At 42.9% G+C, this 8,290-nt stretch overlaps 1 protein-coding gene across 9 annotated transcripts in view; it reads left to right on the forward strand.

The window, feature by feature from the left end:
• Nucleotides 1–8,290, forward strand: part of SNTG2 (syntrophin gamma 2) — a 414,561-nt gene that overhangs the window by 123,985 nt on the left and 282,286 nt on the right. Inside the window, exon 1 of one of the 9 annotated variants that reach the window (XM_017860355.1) lies at nt 4,913–4,982. The exons of the other annotated variants lie outside the window; for them this stretch is intronic. The gene's annotated coding sequence lies outside the window, so the exon portion shown is untranslated. Of the gene's footprint in view, nt 1–4,912; nt 4,983–8,290 lie in introns of those variants that run through there. 9 annotated transcript variants of the gene reach the window in all.

Genomic DNA, 8,290 nt, shown 5'->3' on the forward strand with positions numbered 1-8,290 from the left:
AATTGTGACTGTGCCACACCCCCAGAAACTGTAAGTGAGAAGTGTGACTGTGCCACACCCCCAGAAACTGTAAGTGAGAATTGTGACTGTGCCACACCCCCAGAAACTGTAAGTGAGAATTGTGACTGTGCCACACCCCCAGAAACTGTAAGTGAGAAGTGTGACTGTACCAACACCTTCTGTAAACCTTGATATTCATTCACCCTCTTTGATTTTGTTCATTCTTTTTTTTTTTTTTTTTGGAGATGGAGTCTTGCTCTGTCGCCCAGGCTGGAGTGCAGTGGCCGTATCTCAGCTCACTGCAAGCTCCGCCTCCCGGGTTGACGCCATTCTCCTGCCTCAGCCTCCCGAGTAGCTGGGACTACAGGCGCCCGCCACCTCGCCCGGCTAGTTTTTTGTATTTTTTTTCTTTTAGTAGAGACGGGGTTTCACCGTGTTAGCCAGGATGGTCTCAATCTCCTGACCTCGTGATCCGCCCGTCTCGGCCTCCCAAAGTGCTGGGATTACAGGCTTGAGCCACCGTGCCCGGCCGATTTTGTTCATTCTTTTGTGAGGTAATGTTTTATTGTGGATCTGGTTTGCATTCTCTGCTGATTAAATCATGCTGAGCACTTTTCTATTTGTCATCAGTCATTCACATAGCCTTTTTATTTTGAGTATTATACATTTTAATATACTTTATTTTTATAGAGTTTTCGGTTTACAGCAAAATGGGACATAAAATATAGAGATTTCCTATGTACTCCCAGTCCGCCTTCCCCACACAGCCTCCCACACTATCAGCATCTCACACCAGAAGCTTCTTTTGTTATAATCAATGAACCTCCATTGACAAGTCATTGTCACCCAAGTCTGGAGTTCAAACGAGGGTGCACTCTTGGTGTTGTACAATCTGTGAGTCTGGACAAATCTGTAATGACAGGCAGGTGTCCACCATTATAGTTTCATACAGAGTCACTTCACTGCCCTAAAATTCCTGTGCTCCACCTGCCCATGCTTCCCTCCTTCCCAACCCCGACAGCCATTGATCTCTTAACTATCTCCATAGTGTGCCTTTTCCAGACAGTTGGACTCACACAATATGGAGCCTTTACAGACTGGCTGTTTCACTTACTAACATGAATTTAAGCTTTCTTCGTGTCTTTATGTGGCTTGCTCTCCTTTTGTTTTAATGCTAAATCGTATTGTCTGGATAAATCACTGATTGTTTCTTCATTCACCTTCATATTGGTGGATTCCAAGTTTTTGCAATTGTGAATAAAGCTGCTATAAACATTCCTGTACAGGCTTTTGTGTGGACATGTTTTCAGCTCCTTTGGGTAAATAGCAAAAAGCATGGCTGCTGGATGATATGGTGAAACTGTGTTTAGGTTTGTGAGAGACTGCCACACTGTCTTCCAACATGGCCGCACCATTTTGCATTCTCACTAGCAATGAATGAGAGTTCCTGTTGCTCTTCATCTTCACCAGCATTTGGTGTTGTCAGTGTTTTGAATTCCAGCCCTTCTAATTGGTGTGTGCTAGAATCCCATTGCTGTTTTAATTGGCAGTTCCCCAGTGACATATGTTATTGAGTATCTTCTCATACGCCTATCTGCCATCTTTACAAATCATTTGATGAGAAATCTATTCAGATCTTTGCACACTTTGAAATTGGATTGTGTTATTCTCTTTTTTTCAATTGCATACTTGGGTCCTTGCCAGTGTTTCTCCTGGGTTGTTTTTTGTTTTTATTTTTACTGATTTAGGAGTTCTTTACGTATTATATGTATGAGTCTTTATCAGACGTATGAGACACAAACATCTTTCACTCTATGGATTCCCTTTTACTCTCTTGGTAATACTTATTGAAGAGAATTTTTTTACTTTTAATGTAGAGTTAGTTTATCAATTGCTAATTTACAGTGACAACTTTTCCCCTTCTTTTCAAGAAATCTTTACTCCAGAGTCATGAAATTAGTTTCATTTGTTTTCTTTTAAACACTTTATTGATTTACCTTTTAAATTTAGATCAAAATTCCAGCTAGAGTTTTTCTTCTGTATGCTCTGAATTAGGGTTCAAAGTTTAGTTTTCTTCCTATTTATTGTAGAGATTATTCTTTCCAAACTTGACTGTAATACCACATTTATCACAAATGTGGAGTTGTGTGTGTGGATTTTTTTTTTTTTTTTTTTTTTGACTTCGTATTCTCTGTACTCCGTTGGGCTGTTTTCCTGGAGCAAATTTTCTATTGATTGAATTGCTCTAAGTTTATAATAGTTCCTGATAACTGGCAATATGAATCTTAAACTTGTTTTCTTCCAGGATTTCCTTGATTATAGTTGGCCCTTTGCATTTCTTTTTAAAATTTGGAGCCCCTTTATCAATTTCTATGACTCATTCTAGGATTATTATTAAACAGCTTTCAATAACAATTATTGTTTTGAATATGTAGATTACTTAGGGGAGAAGTGACAACTTGAAAATAATTCATCAAATCCATAAACAAGATCTAGTCTGTAATTCATTTAGGTCTTAAATTCCTCCCAATAATGTTTTATAGTTTTTATCATAGAAATTTTGCACATCTTTCATTAGATTTATTTCTAGGTATGTTTAATGCTACTGTAAATTGCATGTTTTTATTTCAACTATTATTTGTTGCTGATATGTTGAGACATACTTTAAAAATATTGACATAATAAACTGATATTTTTATTAATTTCAAAGGTTAATTGCTTATCTATTTTCATACCATATGCATACTTTCAGATTATCTCCATGCTCAATAATATCATCTATGAAAAATGCTAGTGTAAGTTTTTCTTTCCAATGTTTACACATTTCCTTCCTCCCTCCCTCTCCCCCTTCCTTCCTCCCTACCTCCGTACTTCCCTGCTTCCCTCCATCCCTTCCTGCCTTCCACCTTCCTCCCTTCCTCCCTTCCTGCCTTCCTCCCTTCCTTCCTTCCTGTTTGCTTTATTATTGTATTGGCTTGGAGCTGCAGTACCATGCCATATTGAAGTGGTGCTGTTGAGCACCCTTTCCTCATTCCTTTTCTCAGGAATTTTCAGTGCTTCACCCTGAGTATGACATGTGCTGTAAGTCTTTAGTAGACGTCTCTAACCAGTTGTGGAAGTTCTCTTATTAATAAGGCTTCAGGTAACAACATTTGTCAACACTTTTTTTGAGATTAATCAATGATCATATAAGTTATTTGTTCATATGGTATGCTTGCCAGCCTGGAGGAAGGCACCTGGTATTCATGCCCCTGTGAACCCATCTGTTGTTGTACTCGGGGCAGCCTCTGTGTCATGGTGTATCACATATCTGATGATCTGCCATTCCTGATAGTGGGCTATAAAGTCAGCAGCTTCTGTGCTGGGGGCAAGCATTTTTCCTCCTGGATCATTCTTTCCAGTATATGCCATGTTGTGAACTACCCATTGGAGAGGCCCATGTGGCAAAACACTAAAGCCTCCAGGAGCCACCACAGGAGAGATCTGGAAGCAGATCTGCCGGACACACTTGAGCCTTCAAAGACGGCAGCACCCCCAGCAACTGGGCTGCAGCCTCTGCAGGACCCGGAGCCAGAAGCACTCAGCTGGGCTCTCCCAGAGTCCTGGCAGTCAGAGGCTGTTGGTTGTTGGATATTTTATTATACAACATTAGAGAACTGTTCCATGTTATGAATTACACCGATTTTCATGGTAAACTACCCTTACATTTTTTATTGTAGTTGCTTTAGAAGTATTTTGCTTTTTATATTTTTGGATTAGATTTCAGAATATTTTATTTAGGATTTTTTCATTTATATTCATGGGGTAATTGATATGTAATTTTACTTTATTATAACCTTCTTGTTAGGTTTTGGTCTGCAGCTTAGGTTGGTTGTATAAATGAGTTTACTGGTAGTCATTGTTTTTCTATTCTCCGGAAAAGTTTGTATAGTATCCATGTTACTTATGAAATATTTAGAGAAATTCACTGGACCCATAGTTTACTTTGTGAAATAATTTTAATACTAAATTCAACTTTTAAGTTACATACAGGAATATTTATATTTTTATTTAATATTATATCTGTTTTAGTAAATTGCATGTTTTAAAGAGTTCACCCTTTGTACACAAATCACAAACTGTAAGGTAAAACATTCTTGCTATTTTCTTGTGTGCTTTTCATATCTGCGGGACTCATAGTAGCTTCACCCTTCCTTTCCTCATCTTGCTGCTTCTGTGTGTTCTCTCCTTGTTTCTCATTTCTTCCAGAGAACTGTTCTTTGGCTTTGTTCAATTAGTTGATTTGTCTTCTGTTTCATGTATTTCTGCTCTTGTCTCCTTTATTCTCTTTCCTTTTTCTTGCTTTGTTTTTGGAAACTGAAGTCAGAGGTCTCCAAAGTGTTTTGAAAGCCACATGGTGTCTTAGGCTTAATGGCCATGTCATCCTTTACAGACAGACGCTCAACTCTGCCATCCTTGCATGGAAGCAGGTGAAGGGTTGTGGCTGCGTTCCAATAAAACTTAATTGACAGACACAGGCGGTGGACCTGAATGCTGGGTGGCCTACTCTGGGATGAGGTCACTGATTTTCACCCTTAGTTTCTGCATGCATTCCAGCTGCAAATTATTCAGTTGCAGCTGCACTTCACAGGTTTCAAAAGTCGTAAGTTCATCATCTGTTCAAAACATGTTCCAATTTCCAGTGCGAGTCCCCTCCTGGATCTATGGTGATTTGTGAGTATGTTGCTGAACTTTTCAGGAGAGGAGATTTTCTGTGATCTTTTTCTGGTACTTTTCTGTTGCCACATATGTGAAAATAACATACTCTGACTTCAGTCCTTTGAGGTTTTTGAGGTTTTCTTTATGACCCTGCGTTTTGTCCACGTAGGAAGGAGGGTGCTCTGCTGTTGGTGAGCACAGGGTTCAACAGACATCAATCAGCTTCCGTCCCTTTGCTGTACTGTTCAGATCAGTGTTGATCTGTTCATGCTTCTGAAATGTAGGTAAGCAGGCTTTTAATTCCCGAGTTTTTCATTATATGCTATGATTCTAGAAATGCATTAAAAGTTGTTTTTATTGAAGTTGAAAATTATTTTGGCAGACATATCCATTTTCCATAATTACTGTAAACTTTAAAATCATATAATTTTATTGTTCCTTTATTCTTAAAATCTAGCTACTCCAAGAGGATGTGTTCTGGTGTTGACTGTTGATCAGTATCACTCCATTGCCGCCACCCCCCAGCCCTTTGCAGCTAAGTTGTGTCCCCTTGATGGCAGATGTCAGTTTCACGGAAATGCAGTTGTTTACAGGAGTATTATTTCTATGCCTTTTGATTGTTTTCCACTTTGGAAACATGAGTTACACGCTAGGTGTCCAGGGCGTGTTCACTTGGCATCGATCGCTGTCGTCCTCTGTCCTCTCCATATCACCATTTCCCACCTCATTTGTGTGATGCACTTAGGCCTCCATGTGGTGACTCTGGTTCTTGATTGCTTTCATTTGATTGTATTGCATTTTGTTGTGGCTTTGGTTCTGATTACTTTAACCTGCATTCACCTTCCTTAGCCTTTTCTCCATTCTTTTCTGAGCTGATGACTTCCTTTCAGGTAATTCTGTTTCCATGGTCCCTCCTTCTCACCTCCTCTTCTCCCTTCCTCCCTCCCTTTGTCTCCTCCTCTCCTGCCTCCCTCCTTCCTCCTGCCCCCTCTTGCTTCCATATGAGTGGGAGACCTTGTGTTCCCTGCTCCCTCTGCAGGCCCTGTGAGGTGCAGGATTACAGGGATTTAACCTGTATATCTTGCCCTTCTTGTTTGTACAGCCCTCTAAGTGCTGCACCAGCGTAAGAGGCACTGCACCTGCCACATGCACATGTCTGCTGGGGCACTGCGGACCTATGCCCTTGCCGTCCTGATTCAGATGAGCGGACCTGAACCTTTGGTTGTTTCCCGTGGTGCAGCTTGGGGGTGCCCTGCCAACTTGTCACGTGGTGGAAATTGGCCCTTTCTCCTGCATCCCTAAGTGTCAGGCCTCAGTTGTTCCCACCCGAGGAGAGAGGCAGCCCATACCTGGGCTGTGGCTGGAGCATCTTCAGGGGACTAGGAGTTCACTCTTCTTCATGCTAAGGAATTGGTTAATTCTTCTATGGTCCAGCATTTTTAATTATCTAACTCTAATAAGGGGTTTACTTAGAGGACTTCGGAGATTTTCAGTATGGCTCTTATTTTGACTGAGTTTGAAGGATTCCTGAAAGGAAATCCCAGGCTCCTACAGTGGTTTTGTCACTCTTCCTAGCAGGTTTAGGATGCAGTCCTACATGGCTAGAGATGTTAGAGGAGGTCTCAGTAATATCCCTGTGAACCCCACAGAGCTGCCCTGGTGATTCTGGGAGCCCCTGGAGGTGACACATTCCTGAGACATCCCAGGGTACACAGCAATAGCATAATTAAGCCCCATGCTAATTAAGTCTTTTCCCTAGACCGTAGGTCAGAATATCACTTTTTATATTATCTGAAGTTATGTTGATGTATTTTGGATTTTCAAAGAGGTACATTTTCAAATGAAAATCTAAATTAGGAAAATGAAGAAAGTAAAACAGAATAATGTAATTGTAATTAGGGTCTACCATTACACTTGAAATATATGAGATGAAAATTGGCCATTTTAGAAGTTAAAAATATTGCCAGGGTGATTTTGTTTTGTTTTGTTTTTTTGTTTTGTTTTTTTTCCCTATTGATTCCTTTGGTCTTTATTTCATTCAGAAAACAATTGCCTCTCACCTCCTTGGTCCAGCCCACATCAGGTACTGTCGGGTGATACTATAAATGTTCTTACCTCCTCTATCCAGCCTGCGTCAGGTACTGCCGTGTGGTAGTATAAATGCTCTCACTAACTCTGTCCAGCCCGCATCAGGTACTGCTGTGCGAGGCTATAAATGCTGTTACCTCCTCTGTGCAGCCCACATCAGGTATGTTGTGTGATGCTATAAATGCTGTCACTCTGCACTCACATTGTAGACGTGGCCCTGACTGCAGGGAGCCAAGAGAGAAGAGTGTGGCTTCATGTTGGCAGGAGATGGGCTGTGCGAGAGGAGTGTGAATGTGAGCTATGCCATGGCCCGGGCCGTCTGCCTGCATGTGTGCCTGGCTGTGCACTTCATGGCTTGGGGCTGTTCCGCTTGGGGCTTCTTTCTGTACATTTTTTATTTTGCATAGGCGACTTTTTCCAGTGCTGTTGCCTAGAGTGGGTACCGTTTTCTGATGAGCCCACACAGAAAGAATGCATTTCCACCCACTGTGGAGGCTCACGACCTGCCTTGTGTGGGTCAGGATTTTTCATGGATGTCACTAGATCAGTGTGCTGAATGCCCGTCAGAGACAAAAATACTAATTTTGAGTCAGTGTGATCTTCAGATTTTCAATGCCAGAAATGTTTTTATCAAGTAGCAGGTACAACTGTTTACCAGTTTTAATATGAAAATGTTAGTCATTCATAGAGATCAAACCATGTTGCAGAAATTCAGATTTGGAGGAATCTTACCCATTCTCCTCGGGTTACCATGAAGGATTTGATTTAGCAGTGCGAACTCTTCCGTCTTCTAAGGTGACCGTGCCTTTCTTTAGACGGCTCTGAATTGTAATTTCCATTCGGTTGCAGCACCAGCCCTCCGTTGCTGTGCGGAATGACCAGGTGTCTTTAGGAGTGAGGCTGGGGCAGGACGCCACAGAGCTGGGAGGGGTCAGCAGGAGTCCTCCATGCTCCGTGTTACTTGCTGAATGCAAATTAACCCTTGCCTAGACAGGAGACAGTCTCATCTCATCAGAGATATTTCCGAGAGGGTCTGATCTGTCCCGGACGTGCAGTGGGTCCCGGGGGGCTGCAGCTTCCTCTCTCAGACAGCTCCCTGTCCCCACTGTTTCCTGGTGGACGCAGGGAGGAGGGGCGAGGCAGCCGGGACCCAGGGCTGCGCTGGCTCCCATGTTGGTGGGAAGCTGGTGCACACCACCATGAACACAGGGAGGACTCCCTGAGGATGGGCTCCAGCTTCCTTCTGAAGGAAGGAGTTGAATAAGTTAAGGGAAGTGGTTAAGAGGGAGAGTGCATGGGGGAGGGAGAGCGCCTCGCTGTGGGGAGGGAGGGAGGGCACCGCGCAGGGCTGTGGAGAGGGAGGGAGGGCGTCGCGCTGTGGGGAGGGAGGGAGGGAGGGCGGGCACCAGACAGGGCTGTGGGGAGGGAGGGACGGCGGGCACGGCGCCGCGCTGTGGGGAGGGAGGGAGAGCGCCATGTCGTGGTGCGGGGAGGCAGGGAGGGC

The sequence above is a fragment of the Rhinopithecus bieti genome, unplaced genomic scaffold (assembly GCF_001698545.2).
Source record: "Rhinopithecus bieti isolate Rb0 unplaced genomic scaffold, ASM169854v2 scaffold_51905, whole genome shotgun sequence".
Lineage (NCBI taxonomy): Eukaryota > Metazoa > Chordata > Mammalia > Primates > Cercopithecidae > Rhinopithecus > Rhinopithecus bieti.